Source organism: Cololabis saira, chromosome 23, assembly GCF_033807715.1.
Source record: "Cololabis saira isolate AMF1-May2022 chromosome 23, fColSai1.1, whole genome shotgun sequence".
Taxonomy (NCBI): domain Eukaryota; kingdom Metazoa; phylum Chordata; class Actinopteri; order Beloniformes; family Belonidae; genus Cololabis; species Cololabis saira.
Genome location: NC_084609.1, coordinates 25,771,082 through 25,798,436, shown reverse-complemented (window position 1 = coordinate 25,798,436; position 27,355 = coordinate 25,771,082).

Sequence of the window (27,355 nt, the reverse complement as noted above, 5' to 3'; positions counted from 1 at the left end):
AGTCCTACAGTAATTACAGTCTCTGAAAGTCTTCAATCGTTCTATTGTGGCGCTTTAGGCCAACAACTGCTGCCGCTGCATATGATAATGCCGGCTTTGTCATGTGGCGGCTCACAAGTACATTAAGATCCACTTCTGAGGAGTGAAGGAAACAAGGCTTTCAGTGTAGCGACGCCTTGATCTGAACAACTGTACTGATATGAGGAATAAATGGATTTCTTCTGCAACATTGCAGCTCTGCACACTCGCCTGGGTTAGTGCCAGTGCAGTATGTGGAAGTCTTAGTGGGTTTTTACACCTTTTGCAGACAATAACATACAACAAACGTGTCTGGTGACTTCTGCGGTCTTCCTGTTTTGCTGCAGCACAGACGATAAGACTTCCTGTGAGATTATCAGTAACAGAAACCACAAACTTCACGAGAAAGCAGAACTCTGATGAAGAAGTCAGAAGAAGAAGATTGCATCTTTTGTTCAGCTTGTGAGAACCTTTCCTCTACCTGTGCCATCTCTGTTCAGGGAGGCTCAAGTGGTGCCTGTCACCTTGGACCTTTTTTTAGTCTGAAAAACGTGAAACGTCACGTTTGATGTGCTAAATAAATCTGCAATGGGGAGCAAAAGTGTGCGGTCTCCTCTCTTGTTTTTTCCCACATCCTGTACCAGTCATCCTCTATCACGAGGCCACGCAGAGACAAACAATCAAGCATACTCATGCAAACGGATGTTTTAGAATCATTAATTAACCCAACATGCATGTTTTATCTTTGCACAACAGCAAAAATCAGGTATCAAAGCTTTTAAACTGCTAATGAAATACTTGAGCCGTTCAATCAAGTCACTTGAACACAACAAAGGGGGTGTAAAGAGTTTTGTTGAGTTTTGCAAGGAGTATGTTGACATTTCTGCAGGCTGGAGTGAGGAGTGCAAAAGGAAGTGATGCAACAGACTCTTTTCTTACAGAAGACGTTTCGGTGTGTCGGAGCAGGAAGCAGGTGAAACAGATCCACAGCGTCTCGGTTTCCCTGAGTGTCCGGGACAATGAGCAGGTGCAGCTGCTTTTCCTGAGTGGACCCTTGTACCACAGCCGTTCTGCTGTGTGTCAGGACCGATCCACACAAAGGCAGCTGTGTTTTATAGAGGGGATTCCCCCTCTTAGTTATCTGAAAGGTTCATCATATCAACTGAATGCTGTTTATACAACGGTGCATAAAAACATAAAGACTCGTTGTATTTCATGGCTCTTGTTACTTCCATCGATCTAGTTTTCTAAAATGCTTTGAGGGACCTTAAACTGTGGAAAGTGTGAAAACATGCTGGTGAAACCGAGTTTTTCTTAGTTTTTTTTAACAATAGTTACCAAGTAGCCAAAGCAAATATTTCCTTGTTGCAGAAAAGTTGGACCGCAGCTGCGACCGGCACCAGGTTGCAGGTGTGTCCCTAGTGGTGTGTGGGGTTGAATGCAGTTGTGAAGCTGGTTTCTGCCAATTATCTCCTTCAAAAACTGGATGCTGCACCTTGAGTTTCAAATAACCCCCACTGTTTTTCTTTTCATGCAGCTGCATTATTTGGCAGTTTTTTTGATTCATAGACATTTCCATTTCAGGTTTTTCTTTGCGATATTTAGGTTTTGCACAAATTTAGAGGTAACCGAGGCAGGTCTAGTGGCTTTTATTCGTTGATTTATTTGAGTTTATGAGTTGGCATTCGCAAATTAGTCTTATTTTACCTTTGGCAGGTAAGTGTCAGCTGACTGCGGCTTCATTTTGCAGTCACACAACATTTCATAGTTAGTCACAAGGCCGTGCTGTGGGCGGAGTTCTTCAAATCAGTTCTCCTAATGAGATGGGAAGAGAGTCATAATCTGTCACCACAAATCTACACATCATCCCGAGCGGTGGTGAGTTTGAGTGAATGCGCCCCACAGAGAGTGCACCTGATCACCCCGGAGCTCATCACCTCCTTGGCAGCCATCTATTTTCTTACCCAAGCCCACTGACCAGATGAGCAGCTCTCAGCACATCACATTTAACCCTGCCGACCCCCCACCAAGTCCCCCTCCCTGAGTCCAGGTCGGATCACTAACACCACCCCCACCTCCCGCTCCTCTCCTTCCAGAACTACATTTATTAACTTTTCAAATTTGCTCACCTTATATGGGGGGTTTTCCTGCGCCTCGGCCTTGCTGAACCCACCCCCACTGCGTGTGTTCCTGGAACCACGTTGACCACAGAGGAGGATTTTTATTACAGTGTAGACAGACAGCCTTTATTCGTCTCTTGTTTCCAAGAAAGAGATATCAGCGATCAGCAATGCTTTATTAAAAAAATAAAGGCCAATGGGCTTTTGTTCCCCGGGTTCATGGTGTGAACCGGAGAAATTAAAGCGGGAAGCTGCAGGAGTCCAAGCCGTGAGGGGCAACCAGCTTATTTTAGTTACGAGAGGAGAAGGTGGGATGAACTGATGTTGCCGGACTCGACGGGAAAACTTTACGCGCGGCAGTTTAGAGCATTTTGATTCCTGACATGTGAACTTGTCTCTAAAGTAGACTGTTTTTAACCGTGCAAACCGTATTATCCTGGTGAATGTAAACATCTGTAAGCATGTGTGTGATGTTTTTTTTTTTTTTACATCTTCCCACATAAGCTAGCAACACAAACAGCGCTAGTGGCCATCAGACTGAAAAACAAACAATTCGCTGAAGAGGAAGTGAGTTATCTTTTGGAAACCTTGTCATGTCGTTCACACACACACGCACACACACACAAAAAACACCAGCGGTCACACAGCTCACACGGAGGCGTAGTTGATCCTGTTCGGACGTTAGCGCTGCGACGGGATCAGGGGCGCTACGTAAACACTCCTAACTAAACTAAACACAGTGGGAAATCCCAACAACCATCCGCGGCAACCACTACAACAACCACCTCTGACTTTTCACACTCCGGACTGAGCTCTTGGGCTTTTATTTCAAAGTAAAAGCCATCTTGAACTTTTCCCACAAAGGTTCTGGGGTTAATCTAGCCACGTAATCCTGCAGTAGTCTAAACGTTCATGCATAAAAACCACATTTAGGTGAAGTAACAGTTGCTGAAAGCCACATGTTTTTACTTTTGGCTAATTTTGTGTCTGATGCATGACGAGTGAAGCTGCTCGGCTTCATCAGTAAATATGTGTCAAGCTTCAGTTCAGTTGAGCTGCTGGATGAACAACAATCCCAGATGGGAGGCCGGTCGGGGATCACGGTGTCACTGGGCGACATCTTTGGTTTCTCCGCTCCATTTCTGAAACAACATCTTCTACAACATCTCATCCATCCATTGCTTCACATCGGACGGAGGTCTGGAACACATTTCTGTTTGGCACAAACTTCAGGTGAGACGTTTCCCGTCTCTCCCTGCCGAGAGGCCGCAGGTGAGGCGCCAGTTTGATCCACCGGACAACGTCTCCGTCCAAACCTCTGCACCCGTTATTATGTCAGCTTTACAAGGTGGAGATGTGCTGGAGCATCTCTTGATGCGGGAGCATTACCATAGTAATCCTCTTAGTGGTGGGAAAGTAGTTTAGTGAGCCCATTCTTTATGACAGCCGCACAAATGGGAGGATCACGTTAGTCTTAGGCGCCCCGGGCGGGGGGCCGGGTCGGGGGTGGGAGGCCGCCCGTCTCGCTCACCAAAAACTTTCCACCCGGGATGGAGAGTCGTGTGAACCCGCTGACTCCCCACTTGCCTCCACTGTAGGATAGCACACCGCTTTTTTTTGTTGTTTTTTTTTTTTTTGTAGCTGAATGAACACAAGAGAGATGGAGGAGAAATATGTCAAAGTTCATGCCTCAGCTGCGCTCAAATCCAACCTGTTAACACAACTGACATGAAGCTCTATGTTTTAATAGAAGCTGCAGAGTTTCACTAATCACTGATCATTCAAGTTTTACATTTTTAAACATAAACGAGATTCTTTTGATGCATTGACAACTACATTTGTTAAAAATTACCTTCATTCTTGCAGGAACTGACGGTGCTGTTCATACGTCAGGTTACTTTAAAAACACTAACCTTTTCAGTATTTAACTAATTTGATCATTTGTATATTTAAATTAACTTAAATTAATTGCTATAATTCATTTTTCTGACTTTAACTCCAGAGTTTCAAACCTTTATTTCTGTCTTAATGCTTTAAATCATAGCTGTTTTTCTTTTTTGATTTTCTGCCTCTAAAAGCATGGATCCTATACAAAAACAATGGAGCTGACCTGGGACGTGGGCTTAGTCCGTAGACTCTATACAACAATGGACAGAGCACGAGGTCACGTGACCCACTGGTGTCTAAAGGCCAGGTTTGAAGCCTTTGTGGCAGACGTTTACAGCAGAGTACGTCGCTTAACGCGTTCACTCCACGGAGAAATTAAAAGATAACCGTTGCATTTGCTGGGTTAATACAGTAAAAATAAACGTATTGCTTGATAGAAACTCTCCTGACGGTACAAAAACATTAAACCGTTTAGTGTTTTGTACTAGGCTGTCAACATGTTTATTTCTGCTCTAAAGTTTGACATTTTAACGTGAAAGTCAAAGGAGACTGGGCTGGTTTTGGAGCCAGCCTCCAGCGGCCAGGCGAGGAACTGCAACCAGTCTTATCAGGCTGAAAGTTTGAACACGGTTGATCCCATAAATCTCCCAATCAAGAGAAACCTGTGAAATCCATGATCTCAGTTTCAGCGCTCACACAGATCCGCCTGCCTGGTTTCACGTAACTCTACGAGTCTGTTTGTGTATTTGCTCCGTGATGGTGTAGCTGTAAAGACATGAAGCAGGTCTGGATGTTCCCCAGCGCCAGCAGGGAGAGGAAAATAGAAAATAATAGATAAGAACAGGTACATTAGAGGTGATTCGGTTCACGGTAACGTTGGTGCACTGCTATGATGGAGGACCTGGAAGGGTCCGGTTACTGGATCGTGCAGATCACCCACTCACACATACAAATGACAGAGTTGGAACTTTAACTGTTCATACATCTACTCTCAATGTTTCTCTTCCTTGCAAGATGTCCATCCTGGGGGAGGAAGGGGAGGGGGGTGTCACACCTTCCTGGGTGTTCACCTGGACAATACAACGCCCTGGACATGCAGCGCTGAGGCCGTCCACAAGGACAGACCGAAGGATGAAGCTTTGGAGGTTTTACCATCAAGTACAGACGTTAGTTCCCCTGCTCTTAATACCATCTACTGGTAGTTGATCGAGTATTAAGTAAATACAACACAGATGAACAACAACATGTAACATTTTTTACTGTGCCATCATCATTATTATTACTATTTTTACAAAAATTAAACTGCAAAGAAGAAGAAAATCACGCTGGGAATACTAACTAAATACTGCAAGTACTTCCACAGGTATAACAGGACAGGTTACAGCAAGGTGTTGCTCAGCATCAGTTTGTAATTGGATCATTTTCCTCTGATCTGAGTCTCTGATGTCGTATAAGCCAGCGTATCTGAACGGCTCACCAGATGACGTTGTTACGTCACCACAAACGCAGTGACCAGGTCGTGATTTCTGAGGTATTTTTTCCAGCCGCTGGTCTCCTCGTGCAATACGTCCCCTTTGAGCAGGATTTTACAAGGTGCTCGCAAAGCAAGGGGTTTCACGTGTGGACAACATTTTTAATGCTGCAAATTTAAGATTAGGAAGGTTAAAAATCAAGTGAGCTATTGTGTGAATAGTTCCAGGGTGCAGGAACGTTGGGTAATAGACAAGAAATCCAATGAAAGTAGCTGAAAATAAGATAAAAAAACAAAAAATAAGCCCCACACAGGGCACTTGTAGACCTTCTTAGCCCTTAGGGTAGAATATCGGATACATTTACACATCAATCCCACACTTTTCCTCTCTCAACTCTCTCAACTGGGTCACTGATGGTTTTCATTTATTCATTTATTTTGTCAAAATTCTCCCACATCATCTACAAGTGGTGAAGTCAGGGCTGCAGGAGGCCAAGAGCTCACAAGAATACTGATTTATCCTTCAGTGCAATGGTCCCACTCAGGCGCCTCTGAGTCCGGGGATGTCAACGCTGCTGCTGCCCAAGCTTCATACGAGGCTCATGTTTTTATCACTGCAAGATTTTACATGAAGTAACGCAACATAGATCCATGTTATAGTGCTTCACAGCGGTTTCCTGAAGTCCTCTCCTGCTCTTGTGGTTGTATCCACCTCAACGAAGGTTGCAGTGTCATCTGAAGGATCATGGGAGTCCAGGGGCTTACACCCTTGTCTTTGCTGCACTCAAATCCTGAAGATTTTAATGATATGATTCACGTAAGAAGGAGAAATATGCTAATCCCTTCATAATAACATCGGGATTTTTTTTCCCCCTTTTTACCTCCTTTTTCCTTACTTGGCCTGAAATGAGCGACGCTGAGAGATGAAATAAAGAGGTTGGGAATGAAGCTAAAATACCTTGGAGTGGTACTGCCTGACAGGAGAAAAAACAAAGCCGGGTCAGGTCAACTTCCTCCGCTTGTCTCGGGATGGTAATGTCTGTTCTGCACAGGATGTTCATCAGAATACCTTCGCCATGACGGCTTTCCTGTCCGCCGGTCGAGGTGAAGAGGAAACGGCGTCACGGCAGAAACAGGTACCGGTGATATCAAATATCTCCGGTGCCTGTAAATGACGAAAAGTACGATTTAAAGGGGCCGGCGGCCCGGTCAAAGGAACGTTGTCGTAATATTTCGGAGGACTGCATATTAGGTTCTCAATAAGATTTGCTCGGTTCTCTGGGAGGGGATTACATTTAAACCAGAGCCCGCCACAAAGAGAGGCTCTCATCACATGATTATAAATAGGATTTAGCATAAAGTCCTGCTCATAATTATAACATGCATACCACGACCTCACAAAGCAGAAATCCTGTTATGATAAAATATGTTTATGAAAGCTCTTTTGGACACAACTAAGCTGGCACATTTCTCAAGAACAGCTTTTTTAAGCCCAGATGCCGACGACTCGGTGCATTTTCATGGCTGCGACAGGCCCATTCCTGAGAAATAAGTGACTCCTTACACTTTATTATAGTTTAATTTATCCGTATCTCTCATATTGTAATATAGTTTGGGCAAATACTTTTCCTACAAATCTTCACAAAATTCTGGTCCTACAGAAACGTTTTGTTAGGATTGCAACTCGATCAGAGTCACACGCTTTATCTACTCCTTTATTTCACAAACTCCACATTCTTACTATTTATGATATCAATATTTTTCAGATATGCGTTTTTATTTATAAACTAAATTCAAGTGAAGGGAATATTCCTGGACAGTTCAAGCCTTACTTTAAATTAAATTCACAGGTTCATTCTTATTCAACTCGACAATCCTCAGATCTTCATTCTCCTAAAGAGGTCAATTTTCGGTGAGATTTAGGGACTAAATTGTGGAATGATTTTTCCCACTTGGCAAAGACTCTTCCTCTTTGAAATGTTACAAAAGACGTTTGAAGGAACTTCACTGCTGTTTTGTACGAGTATTAGGGCCAAACAAAAAAACAAAACAAGGAAATTACGAGAATAAAGTCATAATGTAATGAGAATAAAGTCGTAAAATTACGAGAATAAAGTCATAATATTACGATAATAAAGTCGTAAAATTACGAGAATAAAGTCATAATATTACGAGAATAAAGTCGTAATATATTATAAATATATAACTATAACTTCACAAGATGCTCAATATTCCTCATTTTAACACAGGGAGAAGAAGCTCTTCCTGTTAGAGTTCTCATAAATTATATTCTCATAATATTACGACTTTATTCTCGCAACATTACGACTTTATTCTCGTAATGTTACAACTTTATTCTCGTAATTTTACGACTTTATTCTCGTAATATTACGACTTTATTCTCATAATATTACGACTTTATTCTCATAATATTACGACTTTATTCTCATAATGTTACGACTTTATTCTATTACGACTTTATTCTCGCAACATTACGACTTTATTCTCGTAATATTACGACTTTATTCTCATAATATTACGACTTTATTCTCATAATATTACGACTTTATTCTCATAATGTTACGACTTTATTCTATTACGACTTTATTCTCATAATATTACGACTTTATTCTCATAATATTACGACTTTATTCTCATAATGTTACGACTTTATTCTATTACAACTTTATTCTTGCAACATTACGACTTTATTCTCGTAATTTTACGACTTTATTCTCATTATGTTATGACTTTATTCTCGTAATTTCCAGTTTTTTGTCTTAGTTTGGCCCTAATACTCCGTCGTAGTTTTGTAACTGTTATCCCAATGTATTGTTGTTCATGTAACCATGTTCTTTTTGTTTTTTGTTTTTTTTGTGTTTCACTCATAGTGACATGTACCGTCTTATTTGCTCAGGAGTCAATATAAGTAATATAAGTTGTAAAAACAATATCCCATGCACACTCACACACACTTATATTTTTGTCTTTATTCTTTATTATTTATATATTGCATTATTAGTAGCCATCACTTTTGTGTAGTTATACTTTCTGTTTTTGTATGTTAATCTTGTGTTCTTTATAACACATGAAATTTTAATATCTTCGGTGGAGGCTTCAAATAAGCCCATTGGGTTTTTTGCCTCTTCCTGCACCTATAGTATTTAATGTATATTTGATATTTCCTCTATATTTTAAAAAACTGTGCAAAGCAATAAACTAAACTAAACTAACCTCCACTCAGTTCACCCTCATGTGTGCCACCATGAGCGGAGGCATCTGGCAGGCCGGTGTGACAGAGGACATATGTGACGGATTGATTTCTAGTGTGGACGCTAACCTGCGCCCTTTTATCTCCGAGGACCGAGGAGAGACGCGTTCGTTTAGCCAGACCCTGGAGTAGTGTTTTGTTGTGCAATGTTTTTCCATGCACACGCCAAAAAAACATCAGTATACTGCTGCTCACAGTAAACAAGCGCGCCCAAAGGAGGAAACGCTATCTATGTTTGCATAAGCTGTGAAATCCACTACTCATGAACAGGTGGAGGATGACGGTGCTGGAAAGCTGCTGCTGAGGACGGATGAGTGGGAGAAGTTGGAAAACTACCACCATGCAGCTCAATCTGGACCGGTCCTCAAAGGTCCAGATTGTTTGTTGATCGTTTCTCGTTTTATGTAACCTGATTTCAGCCGGGTGTGAATACGCTGACAGAGCGCTGACATGATGACACTCAGCGATACTGAAGCATCTTCTCACACACACAGTTTGTTTCAGATATAGACATGTTCTATCTACAGACACTGCAGATGTTTATGAAATTATAAAAAGAGGAAACATTATTGTGTAGAAGGTTCTTCTTGTCTTGTAATTCAAAGCGTATACCGTTTCATGTTAGTGAGTGCAATAACATGTGCAGTTCCTCAAATGACCATTAGATGCTGGTGTCAGAAGTGAATCAATTTCCAATTTACTGCCATGCTAAAAAAAATATCAAAAACAGTTTTGGTCTCCACAGCTGGAGTTTACGTCCCTGACTAAAGTACGGTGGTGAATAGTTATTTAACGTTAAACGTGCATAACTACAGCTGCATTCCAGTGGTGACATCAGACATGACCTTCGCTCTTAGCAGACCCACAGTTGGCACGAGCTGCTTTTTGTTTAGCAAAACTTCGACTCCGTACCCCCCAGAACAAGCCGGAGTCAGTCTGTCCACACAATTACCAGCACAACAAATGATATTCTCTTTAAAGCAGCATGAGGCTCCTTTTAAGAAATGAGACTCAATAGCGCCACCCTTCGGCCGTTGGGGGTACTGCAGCCAACAGTGAAGCCGGCACGGGAGAACGGGGAGAACGCGCATGCAGCGTCATGTGACGTCACATCCGCAGCCCAGCGCGGGAAATTCCGGTCACAATTGGAGCACATTTTGCAGCACACAGCCTGTTCAAGGCAACGGAGAGATACACTAGAGGGCTCATTCTTTTGGGTTTGGAACGCTTCATCTGACATTATTACTAGAAAACTTAAAACATATACAAATTTTTTTCATAAATCCTGCGTCAATCCTGCCTCATGCTCCTTTAAAATATAAACAACTACATTAGGTCTTTTTTCTCAGCTCAGAAGTCTGGACAATGCGAAGCAGACGATCAGTTTTTGTCCATTTGTCATGGCTACGAAATCTAGTTTTATTAAGAGACCAAAACCTTCTGTGGTACCAGGCTATAAACATGTTTATTTCTGCTGCAGAGTTGGAGATTTGGACATGAAATCAGTGGAAACCGGTTCGCTTTTAGAGCCTAGTGGTCAGTCGGGGAACTGCAACCTTCCTTCCTTTTGTGTTGGGTTCAACCTGGAAGTTGTAATGTTGCTGCCTGGTTCAGGTTTGTATGTTCGGTTCCACCAATTTATAAATTTTTGCATTAAACCGGGTCAGCAGAAGTCGGTCTCTGCTAACGAGGTTCAAAACTTCACGTCAAATTCAGTCCTCATGATACAGGTGGAGATGGTGCAAAAGCATAAACTACAGAGAGTAAGAGAACAACCACAACGTTACATCTTGTTCATAACACAGACGCTCCCTTTAGGCCTTAAGTTACATAAAAAACATCCAAAGACAGTATTTAGAAACCTTCTTATTTCTGGAATCTTTCATTTTGGACTTTTTCCAACTCTTTATCGGTCCAACACCTGCCGGCGTGGCTGCAGCAGCTCCCACAGGACATCAGCGCTGGTTTGCTCTGTTTTTTTAGCACGTTGTCCTCGCATAATATCAGTGTTTATACCGTTATTTACAGTGAAATGAAAGGCCCCGCTTTTGACTTCGCTCTGCTGTGAGGAGGTTTACAGGTCAGTATCGAGTCTGAGTCTGCACACAGCCGAGGTCAGCGAGGGCGGCGCGGACAGGTGCAAACGAGCGCTGCAGCCTGCTCGCTGTTATGTAACGTGCTTCGCTGGAAAGTCAGCTTATCTGGACTGTTGTCAGCTGATTAAACAACAAAACAACAACAAAAACAGATGCTGCTGTGGTGAAAAAAAGCTTGGAGGCGCAGTCGTTTGCAAAAGTACGTCCTTTTTTTTTTGTTTTGTTCTTTTGCAGCAAAGCGGGTGTGCTTTGGATCTTTGTCCTGCTGCATGACTCCGACTTTGGCCAAGTTTAATTGTCCCACAGGGGACACTTACATTTATTTTTTTCGAATAAGGTCAATTCAATGTCAATTCAGTGACTGCGGCTGCAAGAAACTCCCCACATCATCACCCCCCCACCGCCGTGCTTGCGTATGAGGTATTTCTGCTGAAGTCACTTAAACTTCACTAGAACTTCAAGGTTCTTCAAGGTGCAAACGTTTGAAAAAAAGGGTTGCTTCACGTTCACTGCCGTGCACCAGAAGGTGCTCATTTTCATCTCACACTATTTTGAAAACTAATTCAAAAGAATGGCGTTGTAATGAAAGAAGATCTCGATGAATATTCTTGTAGCTGTAGTTTCATTTGCAGACAGAAGAAACCGAAGGACACGTTTTTGTCTTGCGTATCAGAAACCTGAATTTATCTTAGTTCTTGCTGAAGAAAGCATCGTATGTTTACCTAGTAGAAAACTAGAGGAGACAGTTGGGTAAAGAATGCTTGATGAAATTCAGACATGCACATGGGAACTACTGAATGAACAACTGAACTGAAGATGAACGTCTCATTTTCTGTTGTAATTATGACATTAACTTTATTCTGCAGTGACACATTTTCCTTTTTGTGCCACTAAGGTGTAATAATAGATCTTTTTTGTGTGTCTTTTCTTAGATCTCTGCTTTAAGCAAAGCAGGATTATGTTTGTTAGTTTTGATTAACCCATGTTAAGTTTCTTATAAATGTTACTGCTCAGGATGGGACTGTGACTGGACTCTGGACTAACAACATGTTAGTCATGTTTGGAATGCCGCAAATTACCATCGTCTGAAGATCTCAAGATAAAAAAAAAAGAAGCTCAATAGCTCAAAAGAAGTGAAGAGGAGAGAGTCACTGTGTCTCTGGGACAAATGAAAAGATAATGCTTTTATCACAATTAGAAGGAGACGTGTTTTGCCTCTTTTGGAGGTTTAGAGCATAAACATCTGAAAGACTCTGGAAGAGTACAGTACATATTTCCAGCCTCTCAGTCATCATCTCCCTGTATTTGCTGGACATCTGAAGTGGTAGAGGAGGGGCACCCCTGGGTGCACACTTTTATTCTGAGTGCTACAAACCCATAAAGATAGCGATAAAGCTACCTTTTATAGCTCTAACCTAAAAAGATGCGTGTGAAAGGGTGTTTTGCAGTGCTTTTCTGTGGTCTTTTTTTTTTTACCAAAGTATGTCCTAGATATTTCATGAATACCACAGTAAATTGTATCAACCACTAATATATACTGAAAATAAATCATAATACGTCTCCTACCGCAGGTCCTTCATCCCCACAGCCATCAGACTGTACAATAAGAAACTGTAGCCACCCTTGTGCAATAAACCTGTCTCTTTAAAAGTGCAATAACCACTAATACCTCACGTATTTTTGGAAATATTTGTAAATATCTTGTAAATATTATCCGTTTATTTTGTGTTTACTACTTTTTTTCTCTCTTGTTGTACATAGTCTTTTTCTACTTTTTATATTGCTCTTTGTAATTTCAATTTTACATTTACATTTTTTGTATAAAGTGTGTGTGTGTTTTGGCTGCTGCACAACTGAATTTCTCCTCCCGGAGATTAATAAAGTCTACTATTCTATTGTATTGTATTCTATTCTATTCCTTCAATATTTATCTTTGTAACCAGGTTGAATGCAGACTGCAGGATGAACTGAGGCAGGAAATCTTGAGTTGGCCTTAAAGGCTCGTGACCGAGTGTCAGCGTGTGACGAGGTGTGAGAACGTTGTGTTGCTGAAGTTACTCCTACACTCTGACTTCTCTATTTTGTACATTAGTACAGAGAGGAACGGACAGTCAGACTCATGTGCAACATTTATATCCCAGAGTAGATGAAACACACTTACGAGCTCGGAGGTTGCTACCCGGGAAAAGAGAAGGTCATGTGACACTTACAGTGTCAAATGCCTGATTACTCAGTTACGCAGCGAAGCAGAGCACCAGGAGCCTTGACATTTCTGAAGTGAGGCTCTGCCATTTAAATCTGGGCCAAGGACGCCTGCAGCGACCATCATCAAGTCTCCGTCTCTCTTTTTCTTCACAGTTATCAGTTAAGCAGCAAAATGTAACTTTCAGCTTTTGTTGAGTTTGGCGGCTTCTTTGGACAAAAGCGGTATTGCTTTACCAGAAAGAACACTACGTTTCCCATGAGCACCAGCGCGTACTGCCGGAAAACTCCTGTCCCCGTCGCGTGCATTTGTTTTGATATCGAATGAAGACGGGACGGACTTTCAAAACTACTTTTCTGTTTCACCAAGTGAACAGACGGAACGCAAAAAAAGATGTTAAACTGCTGGAAAAAGAACTGGAATTTACCGGGATACCTTAAACAAGGAAGCCAGGGAGCGGTATATGGAGAAAATAATGATTATTAACGGTTTGGATCCATATGAAATCCCTATCAAAGAGTGGAGCTCCGATGCCGCAGTTCTGCACAACCCACGTCTTAGGCTACCTTGTTTAGGAGTGTTTGGCAGCTGCTTTGGTAAATGTTTGACTCGCCATGTGTTTCAATAAATTTGTATAATACACACACATGTACATAATACTGTACAACATACAGTACATGTTTTGTATTACTCTTACTTTTTTCTTTTTTGACTGCTATATTATGCTGAAGAGGCTCCGAGGCGTGAGCAATATTTTTGTTTTCCTCGTGAGATTATTTTTTTCCTCTGCAGCTACAAATAGAGTTAATATTTTTTCCATAACAAACTAGTTTTATCTGAAGATTGGGGTTAATCGCACCACAGAGAGTTGGCCAGCAACTGCGTTTAGCTGGAGAAGTGGGGAATAAAACCTGTGTTTTGATCCGACCCGGTCTGTGTGAGAGTTTGTTTGTGGTTTACTGTGTGGAAGGTGTTTGGTCGTTACAGCCGCGATCCAAGCGAGCCGACGACTCTTTCACTGTTATATCAGATACTTGGCCTCCATGTTTCTGCCTCCAAGCAGGAAAGTGGTGTAAAGTTAAACCATTAGCGATCTTTTCCTCACGTCTGTTGTGTGGAGCTGCTGCAGCAACAACGCAGCAACGGGTTACCAGCTTCTCCTGAGCTCTGCGCTCCACGCCCCGCCCATTTTCGTCTCGACTACGAATCGGGAAGGAGGTGGAAGTGACGTATGCCGTAAAAATGTGTAGTTTTTTAGTGTGGCAGGGTTCCTACCATGCTCCTCAAAGTTACATAGTGCCAGTGAAGGCGATACAGACCCCTCAGACCATGACAGAGGTGTCATTAAACCTGTTGGAAGTTGATGTACCATCACAATGACTCTGGAAATATGATATTAAGGTGGAAAAGTTACATAGTGCTGCTTTAACAGGTGTAAGAAAACACATTAGAGGCAGGCTTTTTAGGCGAGCTGAAAGTGGGAAACTCGTGAAAATATTTTTCCAATTAGTTGAAGACATTGAACTTTTTAATTGACTTTTGCAGCACATCAAGAGAGCATTTCCTCCTCTTCAGTCCTTCTCCAGCTTCCACCCTCAGTCCCATTTCCTCTCAGTCATGCCGAGTAACGTACTGTATGTAATGAGATCACCTGAGCGTCTGGACGGGAACATCCAGACACAGCAACCTCCGGGTAGCAAGTGCAACTTCATTGACTTCATTGACTGGACCGCCGTCACAGTAAAGCTGCATGTTGGTGGAGGGCCAGAGGACCTGCTTTTGAGCTCGTTTTAATAAAGCGGCATCAGAGGATCTTCAGGTGGACTTAAATGACGAATTCCAGACTGATGCTGTCTGAAACTTTTGAATCTCTCTGTGATATATGATTTCCCTTCTGGCTCTGGGTGTTTCTGTAATGAACGTAACACGACTAAGCCATGAAATGATGTTTTAAAGGTCATTTCAGTGTTGTCTGCGTTGTCTTGCCCGCCACACATTTCTGCAGGATGCAGGTAGAGCAAGTCAGGACAATCATCACAGAGTCAACAACACGGGAGGGAAAATGTTTTCTGTGTTTGTATTTTTAGTTTGATCCACAGTCTCGTTTGAAGGAGTAGAAACTGTAAAAACTGATGAATCAAAAATGAAAGACTAAAACCTCAAACCCAAGTCAGTCACGGTGAATCCCTGCTGAGGGACAGGGATCGATGATTCCTCCAGGTAGATGCAACTTTAACCCACATTGCTACCTGTGGATCTGATGCAGGTAAAAAAAGAGATGGAGAGAGGGAGAGAATTGTTTTCTGACCTGGAAAGAGAGATAACTTTAACTGTAGTGGAGGAAACAAAAACATGTGTACCGTCTGTGTTAGTACAGGTGTGTCTAGCAGACATTTAATGAAGACACTTCTATCCAACAGAGTATTCAAGAGACGAGGATTGATATGATGTTGGATTAAAAAGATGCATCAACGACGCATTACTGCAGCCAGAGGCAGGACAAGTGCTAATTGGCAACACTATATATATATATGGCGGTTGGAGGAGATGCTGTTAATATGTAAAAAGTTAAGAAATACAAATGTTTTCATGTAAATTTTAGAGTTTATGAGCATATTTATTCTGGTCTTATTTCTTGAATGAGGTCCATTAGGTAGTGTTTAGGTCAAAATATTCAACTTCTGTTACTTTTATTTCATAATTTCATAACATTTTTTGTAATATTGAGCCAGAATCATTAATTTTGAGATAAACACGCAAATGATGCCACTGGATTAAATATTCTTTATTTATATTTATGTTAACCAACACCTTCCAGGTCAACCTGCACAGTTCTGGGGGTGAAGGTGGCTTTCCTGCAGCAGCTCGGCTCCTGGTTTTCTATCGGGACTGTTTTAAAAGGGTGTAGCTTTTAAAGGCACAACAAGCAATATTATTTCCAACAGAAGAAGAAGACAGCTCAAGTGTCAAATTCCCCAAATAGCTAAAGAGATGACTGCTGTTATCATACGCTTCTTACAGCTGTCACTCAAAACACATGCCACTATTTATGCATAAACTTGTGACTTTACAACACTTTACCTGATGAGGTTCATATAAACTCACCTCCCGCTCAGCTGTCACCTTCTTTAAATCTGGCCTTGGAGACCACAACCATTTATTTATTTATTTTATATCAGGCTGAAAACATAGTTATTTTATGTGTAAAGTTGAACATTTTAATTTCCTGGATTGAAACAGTTAAGCGACCCACATGCAGGCCCTTGGCACCGCCCCGACACGTGGCATTGATCACGTTTCAGGAGCTATTTTAACCCGAATGGTTGTCATGACCTCGTCAAGACTAACGAAGCTGCAAACGATCTGCAGACAGAACGGTTCATGTGCACTCAGAGTAGGACTGGGACAAAAAGTCTGACCGGGAGACGTACGCTCACTCAGGCCACCCCTAATCATACACTGCACACGTGTGCTCACAGGTGCTGCACACAACCACGAATCCATGCACACAAATATGACCATGTCATCACCAAAAGCTCATTATTCTGTATCCAATTTAAATTTAAATTAGCCATTAGAACAAAACTATAAGCCACCAGTCCAGTGCTTTTCTCTCCCACTCATTCAATGCAACAGTCACAACAAGACTCAACAACATAACTGTATTATTTAGTCTGTAAATTATTTCAATGCCAGATAGTAAATTGTGGCTGATATTTAACTGCTACTGATACAACATATAAGTAAAAATAAACAATCTGGTTGGCTTTTGGTCTGTAAAATGGTGAAACATTTTGAAAAATGTTTATCACTGTTCCCCAAAGCCCAAAAAGACATCATGTCTTATTTTGTACAAACCAACACTCCATAATCCAAAGATATTCTATTTACTGCCATAGAGAAACCAGAACTGGTGTAACTACTGTACTAGAGAAACCAGAAAATATTTATATTTAAGAAGTAGTAATCTGAGAATTTTGACTTTTTATTTAAACAAACAAAGTCAATTAGATTAGTCAATTATTGAAATAGTTGTCAATTAATTTAATACTAAATCAGTCATTGATTAGTCGATTAATCGTTGCAGCTCTATTCTATATTAATAACAATCACATTTCATATAATTCAAATTTAAATCAACAGATTATTTTTCTACTATAGATTCCTTTGTACCTGGACACTCTTCTGAGCTACAACGAGGCTGATATGACCCTGATATGACCCTGAGATGACCCTGAGATGACCCTGAGATGAACCTGATATGATCCTGAGATGACCCTGAGATGACCCTGATATGACCCTGATATGACCCTGAGATGAACCTGAGATGAACCTGAGATGACCCTGAGATGACCCTGATATGACCCTGAGATGACCCTGATATGACCCTGATATGTCCCTGATATGACCCCGAGAGGACCCTGATATGACCCTGATATGACCCTGAGATGACCCTGAGATGAACCTGAGATGAACCTGAGATGACCCTGATATGACCCTGAGATGACCCTGAGATGACCCTGAGATGAACCTGAGATGACTCTGATATGACCCTGATATGACCCTGAGATGACCCTGAGATGACCCTGAGATGACCCTGAGATGAACCTGAGATGACTCTGATATGACCTTGAGATGACCCTGAGATGACCGTTATATGACCCTGATATGACCCTGAGATGAACCTGAGATGAACCTGAGATGACCCTGATATGACCCTGAGATGACCCTGAGATGAACCTGAGATGACTCTGATATGACCCTGATATGACCCTGATATGACCCTGAGATGACCCTGAGATGACCCTGATATGACCCTGAGATGACCCTGAGATGACCCTGAGATGACCCTGAGATGAACCTGAGATGACTCTGATATGACCTTGAGATGACCCTGAGATGACCCTGATATGACCCTGATATGACCCTGATATGACCCTGATATGACCCTGATATGACCCTGAGATGACCCTGATATGACCCTGATATGACCCTGAGATGACCCTGATATGACTCTGATATGACCCTGAGATGACCCTGATATGACCCTGATATGACCCTGATATGACTCTGATATGACCCTGAGATGACCCTGATATGACCCTGATATGACCTTGATATGACCCTGATATGACTCTGATATGACCCTGATATGACCCTGATATGACCCTGAGATGACCCTGAGATGACCCTGAGATGACCCTGAGATGACCCTGAGATTACCCCAAGATGACTTTGACCTTGACATGTGGAGAGTGTAATCATTACATTAAAAAAACCCTAATCAATAGGACTGTTGCCAAATATTTGTATCCTTTTGATGTTTAACTGTTTAGGTGTCAAAGGCTGCTATAAATGTTACACATTCATTACTCATTCTTTAAACAATTACTTACGCTCTGCCTGCTGCCAGTTCATCTTTGGAACTACTACATATTCCGTATGGACTTGTGAACGTAATCCTCAGATGTCAAATGCATTTAACCAGCAAAGATAAAAAGTTACAATCACATAAAATACAGCAAAACCAGACAAACACACTAATAAACTGATTAAACCAAAGTTTCAACCAAAAGCATTTAACGTGGATTAATAAAATCCTCTTTATTGGCACAGTTTTGCAACTATTTCTGTGTTGGACAAGGATGGATGTGGACAGACCGGTATAGGAAAGCAGCCTGCATATTAAAATATTAACCTGTCAGTTTAACAGAACATATATTATTAACTAAATGTTTAATTTCATCCAGGTTATACCAAGAAGCCCCAAATATGACCTACTGCATATCAATGGTTGGAATATCCATTATTAGATCTATGTTTGGGCTGATGTGAGGTTTAACCATATAGTAATCACTGCAACATTTGAAATGGAATTAAGTTTTGAAAGGAGTTAGTAACAAGGTCATTAATACAGCTACATGAAAAGGTTCAAGAAGAATCTCTACAGTGATCATCATACTATCTTCAGATAAACGTTTTCAGCTTGTCTCCCATGTCATTTATTAAACGTTAACTTAAAGGGGATCTATCATGAAAAACAGGTTTTCTCTTTCTTTAACATATATAAAGTGGTCTCCCCTCAGCCTGCCAACTCAGAGAAGGAGGAAAGCAACCAAATTCTGCAGTGTCTGTACAGCCGCCCGGATGAGACATCCAGTGTGATGTGGATCTACGAGTCGTTCAGATTCTGCGCATTTTCGTTACGTAACCAAAATGCAAACCATGCCCACAACTTTAAAACCGTGTAACTGCATGCGAGCGTCCGACAGTCGCTGCCGCACTGCGTCGCTGTGGTTAGGACAGTCCAATAGAAAATAAAGAAATGGAAGTGATTTTGTCGGTGATACTTGCTGGCATCACATGCAGTTATGACACGGTGTAAATAACTCCGCCGGCCGGAGCTTCCGCCATTTTTTCGTAGCGGTGTATCGCGTCATTCAGGCAGCCAATCAGCACAGAACCTCATTATCATAGCCCCGCCCACTCAGAATCCCACATAGATAATGAGGTTAGAGAATGGGAAGATAAAGACATGGCTCAGAGGCTGAATTTCTAATTTATTTAGCAAAAACAATCAAAAGTTGTTTTTAAGACATTCAAGGCCTGTTTAAAATAGACATTAGATGCCATAATAGGTCCCCTTTAAGGTGCATTTCCACTAGTGGGAGTTCTGGGTAGATGTTCCGGGGCTGGGCCGTGTGCGTGTGTTTCCACTACCAGGAACGGTCCTGTAACGTGGCCTTCAGGAACCTTCACGGGGCCACATAAGTGACCTGTAGTGGGAGTGGGCCGTTTTTCAGCCCTGGTGGGGGGTCTCTGCTCAGTGGGTATTCTAAAAACAGGAAATTACGTTCAGCCCTCTCACGTGAACCTAAATCCCGTGACCACAAATCATTTAAGCATTTGGACCAGAGATATTTTGCTACGAGTAAATTTGATGATAAATCTGTTAGAGAGTACATGAAGAAAACGTTGGATGGGCCGATGAGTCGGTTCAGGTCCTTCTGTCATATTACACCAACATAGAAGTCTGGCGGGGGGTTCTTTTATCCTCAATTGCTACAACCGAGGCAAGTAGCATCCGTTGTTTACGTGTTTCTTCATCTTTTCATTCTTCTGCTGGCCGTTTGCAAACTGCAAAAATGCCCATTACCTGGTAGTTGGCGGCGCTATTTCTTCAGTCAAAGGTTCTGGTGTGTTGCTACAGTGTGGTGGAAACACGGCGGCTGAAGGGGCCGAGCAGACTCCTGCTAGAGAACTCCTGCTAGTGGAAACACACCTGTACGTGATGTCGCGGTGGACTGAACACCGCTGCTGGTGGAGGCTCTCAAAATGTCAGAAATCTTTCGGCATTAGCATCCTCTGCTAGGGTCTCTCTCGGCCCCCCTCCACTTTTTTGTCAACTCCAACAACCAACGCCAACACATCCCTCTGCCTCTCTGTCTTGCATCTGTGTGATTTCGTATTGATCGGTTTGAAAATAAAACTAGACTGTAATTTTGACCGATTGCCACAATTAATGATAACAAATGAGCACAAATCATTTTATTTGTAGGCCATTCAGGCCACGCGAGAGCCCAGGCCGGGCCTGTGTGCACCACTCTGAGCCGGCATTTCTGCTCCAATCAAAAGTTGCATACTTGCTTTAAATCTTGTTTGCGGCCTTTAAAAGAAAATAACATGAAACTACATGTTTTTCATCCCTCTTGTTTGGAAGAAAACACGCTCAAGCGCCCGCTGAGACAGGCTGGACTGGTTCTTAAGACGCACTAACATAAACAAAGATCAAGTTATCAAGTTATTAAGTTTTAATAAAGACGATATCGCTGACTTAGTTTCCAGATAATTTGGGGATCGTTTTCCAACTAAAGCTGGGACTCGTCATGTCATGTCCTCCTTTGAGCTGAACTTTTTGTTCAGATGGGATCGTTTTCACAACAGGAAGCTTCGTCATTGTTTGATTGTTACTGTGGCATTCAAACGCTCTGACTCACAGACCTTTGACACGTGTTTTTAACACAAGAGAAATATTTAGATCATATCTCACCAGCTCACACCAAGAGATGACAGTTGTGAGTGTGACCAACGCCTTAAAAAACCATTTGTATTTGCTACAATAAGTAGAACAGATGTAGTTCTGTGACATTTCATTAATAACATGTTACTTACGATGAGTGGCTTTGATGTTGTGTAATATCCTGAATAAAACTGCCAAGAATATAACAATTGATCGAATGATAACTTTATTTGCACAAATATGACACCAGGGATATTTATAAAATCTGTTGCATGTTGCAATAGATTAAACAAAACCTAATTCAGTTTTAGTACCATAATCGTAAACAGAAGGAGACACTAAGGGGGTATTTAACAGGATTCCTTGCTCTTGCTTTTAAATATTTTTGCTTTCCTTTCAAATATTCAACAAATCCAGGCTCAAAAATAATATGTTGTTCTGCACCTTAAAACTGTTTCTACTCTTAGATGCGCTGCAGCTCGTTCAAATGTCCGGCTCTCAAGTGAATAAAATACAACATACAAACAGAAACATTATATAATTACCACTGGCCAGGGCAGTTTCACTGTTTATGAAGCTTTGACTAATAGAAGAACCACATACCTTCCTTTGAATGTATTATCTGAAATAGACTGAGTGTTTTGGTAGCTTGAATATTCAGTGATTTACAGGGAACTATGAGTCAGGAAGCAACAATTTAAAACTATAAACTACACCTTTATATCAAAAGGCCGTGGTTTATTGTTGGTTGTCTGTGATGTCTTTGTCTGCTCCAGCGATGGACTGGTGACCATGGTGACAGCAGATGTGACAGGCTCCAATCCTCCCAGGGACCTACAATGGGATGAAGTGAGCTTAGAAAATGAGGAGATTCAGTATATTTGCTCAGAAGAAGAGCACCTGTATAGATATGACTGTTCCTTTACCTGATCCAGCTGATACGGTTTAAAACAGCCTGAATGTAAAACTGAAGCTCTGTGTTTGCACACGTAGCGTTTTCTGCAGTAAAGATGTGAGAAGCAGCTGAGGGAGTTCAGTACCTGCAGAGCCATCACACACGGCACAAAACCAAACGTCAGCAAAAATCAATTGCAAAAATCAGACAGTATTTCTATATTTCTTCTTATTCCGAGAACAATGGCAGTGGACCTCCAGAAGCTCTTTCATGTACCCGACACCTGGCCTCCTTGGAGGGATCTGGGGGGGCCGGATCCCCCTGAGATGTAGTGGATGTGCTGCAGCAGTGGGGGGGCTGTGTTGGGTGGCTCCAGAGCCTGCCGTCCAGATCTCGTTCCTCCTCCCTGCGGCCACGCCCGGCCCCCTGTGGGGCGGTTGGTGGGTGGGGGGGCCGGGGCCTCCTCGCCGCCCATCTGCTGTGTCAGTAAAGCAGGTGTGTTGCGGCCCTGCTGGCTACAACAAAACCACAGCAACACCATGCTCTCCCCTTCACGCTCACTTACGCACAAGAAATACCTTCTGGTACAGCAAATTACATATAAAACAGGGTCATTTTGCCAGTCTGGACACTAACCCTCCACATATATGCACTAAAAGACACATCAGTGATGACCCGCTCAACTCCACCCACTTTTTCTCATTATTTTCTTTATTTATCAGCAGAAATGTGCACATTTTTGCCCACGGCCTGCAGGCCCTGACTGCCACGCCGTTTCCTGGTCCGGATCCAGCCCAGGGATCTGGATCAGCATCAGCTGGCCCTGGGCGTCCTTGTCTGGGGTGACTGCGCTCTCACACCTGGACGTGGTTTCTCTCACTGTGTCGTCATCTTTGCCACTTTGTGCGTGTCATGCGGCGCCTTCCAGTTAGACACGACAAATCAAAGAGCCAGCTCTGATCTCTGACACCCGGGACGCGACCCCTCTCTCACCCGTACGCGCTGTTCTTCACGGGCCAGTCCTGGTGTACAATCACAGACGGAGCTGCTGCCACCGGTGATGGGGGGCGTTCACACTGGGGAGACACAGCCTGCTTCTGTTAATGTGATGTGACAAATTAACACGCCGGCGTCGCGTCTGAACGAACCACTCTGTGTTTCAGGATCACTTAGATAAGATGGTACCACTAGTTGTGGGTTCACCTGAGCTCTGATTAATTATCATCATTCAATAAACAATACTTCTCTGTAAACTGTCCTCCTTCATGGTTTTCTTTATGATAATGGAGTTTTTTTATTGTCACAAAACTGTCAAAACACATGTCAATGCAGCCTGGGATCAGTTTTTGTGGCAAAACAAAACATTGTCATGAGAAAACTGCATAAAGACTTATTGAGTCGTCCCCGTCCCTGACGTCACGTTAAACCCTCCTGATAAAGACGGTTCAGTGAGATGAAACATGCAGAAGAGTGATATTCTTCTTCCATCCAGCATGTAAAGCACACCCGGCTCTTGCATTGTGTAGTAAATGATGACAAGAGACCTACTTATATGTTACACGTTAACCATACTTTGCCCTACAGCAGCTTAAACGAAGCACACTACTACAGAACATATTTGAGCACAGAAGCTAGGTGGCAAATTTAGCAAATCTGCACATTTAGCACCAAAAGTTGCTGCAAAAATATCTTACAACTACTGTATGTTTGTACATACAGTGCACCTATATTCACAATGTGCGTGTTTAAACCTTCTGATATCATTAACTCACAGTAACCTGCCCTGGACATGTCCCTCATACACTGCAAAAACTCAACATCTTAACAAGAATATTTGTCTTATTTCTAGTTAAAATGGCAAATTTTTAGTAAAAAAAAATCTCATTACACTTAAAACAAGACTCATCACTGGAAAAAACAACAATTTTCACCTGTTTCAAGTAGATTTTCACTTAAAATAAGTAGAAAAATCTGCCAGTGGAACAAGATTTTTTTGCTTGTAATGAGAAGATAAATCTTGTCCCACTGGCAGATTTTCCTACTTATTTCAAGTGAAAATTTACTTGAAACAAGTGAAAATTGTCATTTTTCTGGTAATAACTCTTGTTTTAAGTGTAATGAGATTTTTTGACTAAAAATGAGACATTTTAACTAGAAATAAGATAAATATTCCTGGTAAGATTTTGAGTTTTTGCAGTGTAGTTGGACATCATGACTTGATAACAGACACACATGAGCCAGAATTCGTACAGATGTTATATTACAATAAAGTTGAAGTGGAATCCCATTTAAATTAACATTAGCACGCAGGCATAGATCATTATGTGACCATCCATCCATCCATCCATCCCTCCATCCATCCATCCATCCATCCATCCATCCATCCATCCATCCATCCATCCATCCATCCATCCCTCCATCCATCCATCCATCCATCCATCCATCCATCCATCCATCCATCCATCCATCCATCCATCCATGCATCCATCCATCATCCATCAATCCATCCCTCCATCCATCCATCCATCCATCCATCCATCCATCCATCCATCCATCCATCCATCCCTCCATCCATCCATCCATCCATCCATCCATCCATCCATCCATCCATCCATCCATCCATCCAACATTGAGAAAGTTACAATGAAAAAAGACTTGTACTTGACTAAAGTGCTACTTGCAACAAGCAAGAAAGTCATAACAAGGAAGTGGCTGAATGTGAACGCTCCTAGGCAGCAGCAGTGGTTGGACATTGTCAAGGAAATCCATGCCCTGGAAAAAGTGATACTCATACTGAGAATGAAAGAGAAAGTATTTGACAAAAATTGGGAAAAAAAGGAACGCTTATATGAGACATGACACCGACTGAACAGATGCTACATGGATTTGTGAACTGAACAGTTTTATCTCCAGACTGTGTAAGTGTTATTAATGTTATTCTTACATGTAATTTGTTTTCAGTGTTGTTTCACACAAAAAAAGATCTGCACAGAGGATGTGAGGGGGTCGTGGAGTAGATTGGCGGCTTACTGGCGGCTTCAATCAGAACTGTATAAACATCATTTAAAAGAGCTCTTTAGTACAATCTCCTTGTACTATTTTGTCCCAAACCTGAAAAAAACCCATTAACATGTCTTGAAATTGTGTCAGGCTTTTAAAAAAGGGAGCATGACACGTGCCCTGAGGAATGAAACAATGTCTCCTCAAGGTCCCTCCTTATCTCTCCTCCACTTCCTGAGTGCCAAAGGAAAATTCCTGCCCCCTCGTGATCGCTAATAGGACACCTAAGTCACATGATCGCAACAGTAAATACACCCTGTCCTTCCCAGAACATGGATGACGGAGTCACCATGACAACAGGGCTGCTTTCTAGGTCTTTGTCTGCTGATTTTACGCCTGTATCTGGCAACTTAGTGCTCTGTGTGTGTGTGTGTGTGTGTGTGTGTGTGTGTGTGTGTGTGTGTGTGTGTGTGTGTGTGTGTGTGTGTGTGTGTGTGTGTGCATGTGTGTGTGTGTGTGTGTCTGTGTGCATGTGTGTGTGTCAGTGTGAGTGTCACATCTTCCACTGACCTGTCAACCAGACGGGATGCTTGTCTTGGAGGAACCAACCAGCAGTCTCAGATTATGTAATGTTGCATCAGACGCTTCCATGTGCGCACCAGTAAATACACACATTGAGAGTAATCTCCTCTGAACTGTCGTCCTGATTCAGTCCGCGCTGCTCGTTAAAGGCTCTCAAGGCTAGTGAGGGTTTACTTCTATTTATTTTTCTCCGTGCAGCTTTTATGGAGATTGAATCTGCTTTATATTGGAGTATCAATCTCACCCACACCTGCACATATTCCAACCACATTTCACAGTGAAGGACAGGATAAACCTGTCCATGTGCCACAGGAGACGGTGTCAGTGTCACGATTTGCATAATGTAAATGTTGTTGTAGAAACGTGCGGAGGGCCCTGCTGCTCAGACTGCAGTTGGAGGGGACATGAGAGGCGACGTGCACCGCGTCCAGACACCAGACTCTGATTCAAGTGGCTATTTTTGGAATGTGTTTTAATTCAGTTGTACAACCTGAGCTTAGGTTGGCAGTCTGCTTGGGTTTAGACAACAAATCACACGCTGAGGCTTCACCTTTGTTCCATTTTTATGCCATTTTCTGTTCCTGTTTGATTAGATGTCTTTACACATCCTTTGGTCATGAAGTGTCATTCAGCAGCCGTGCAGTAGGACATTAAAGGGAGGGGTATTATGTTTTTCTGTGTTTTCAGCAGAGCGCAGAACCTACCTGAGGCATGCATGAGAAACAGGATTTATGAAGTCTCACAGACCATGGTCAATGGTCTCCAATTAGTGCACTTTCCTGCAGGAATTTGGCCAGAAAACACTTTAAAAACCCTCTACCCGTGGCCGAATCCTCTCCATTTCCAGAGGAGTGTCTCCTTGTAATATTTGCTCTTTGTCGGCGTGAGTTTTTTTATCTTTGATCAATCCCTGGTACTTTCCCGAGTCAAAGCCTCCTCGGACAGGACACTGAACCCCACATTGTTTCTCACTGAGTGGGGACGCCACAGAAGCGCTGTAGTTCGAGTGTATTTATGTGAATTAGTAAATGTGAAACACAATGTTTTGTACTTTGGAGAACCTGGATGAGATTAAAAAGATGCTATATAAATATGAGAAGGTGCGTTTTTCAGGGACTGGATTGTTCATACCAGGAACAGCCCTGCAAAGCAGCCATTCAGGAACCTTTGGGAAGCCAAAAATAGTTCCTGCGGTCGGAGAGGTGCTCAGACTGGCCTAAAGGTTCCCCGTAGTTCCAGTAATTTGAGTTTGGTTTGGTTTCATGTTTGTGCAGCTCTTTTATTTAATTAAAGGACTTTGGTTTGCACTCCTGTGACCTCATCTCCTGCATTTTGGGTCGTCCTCACTCAAAACCCAACAGAATGGACCCGCGAGTCAAAATCTTACCAGGAATATTTATTCTTATTTCTAGTTAAAATGTCTAATTTTTAGTCAAAAAATCTCATTACACTTAAAACAAGAGTCATCACCAGAAAAATAACTTATTTGACAATTTTCACCTTTTTCAAGTAAATTTTCACATGAAATAAGTAGAAAAATCTGCCTGTGGGACAAGATTTATCTTCTCATTACAAGCGAAAAAATCTTGTTCCACTGGCAGATTTTTCTACTTATTTTAAGTGAAAATCTACTTGAAACAGGTGAAAAGGTTTTTTTTCCAGTGATGAGTCTTGTTTTAAGTGTAATGAGATTCTTTTACTAAAAATGAGACATTTTAACTAGAAATAAGACAAATATTCTTGTTAAGATTTTGAGTTTTTGCAGCGGCAGCAGGAGAGTATATTACTGTTT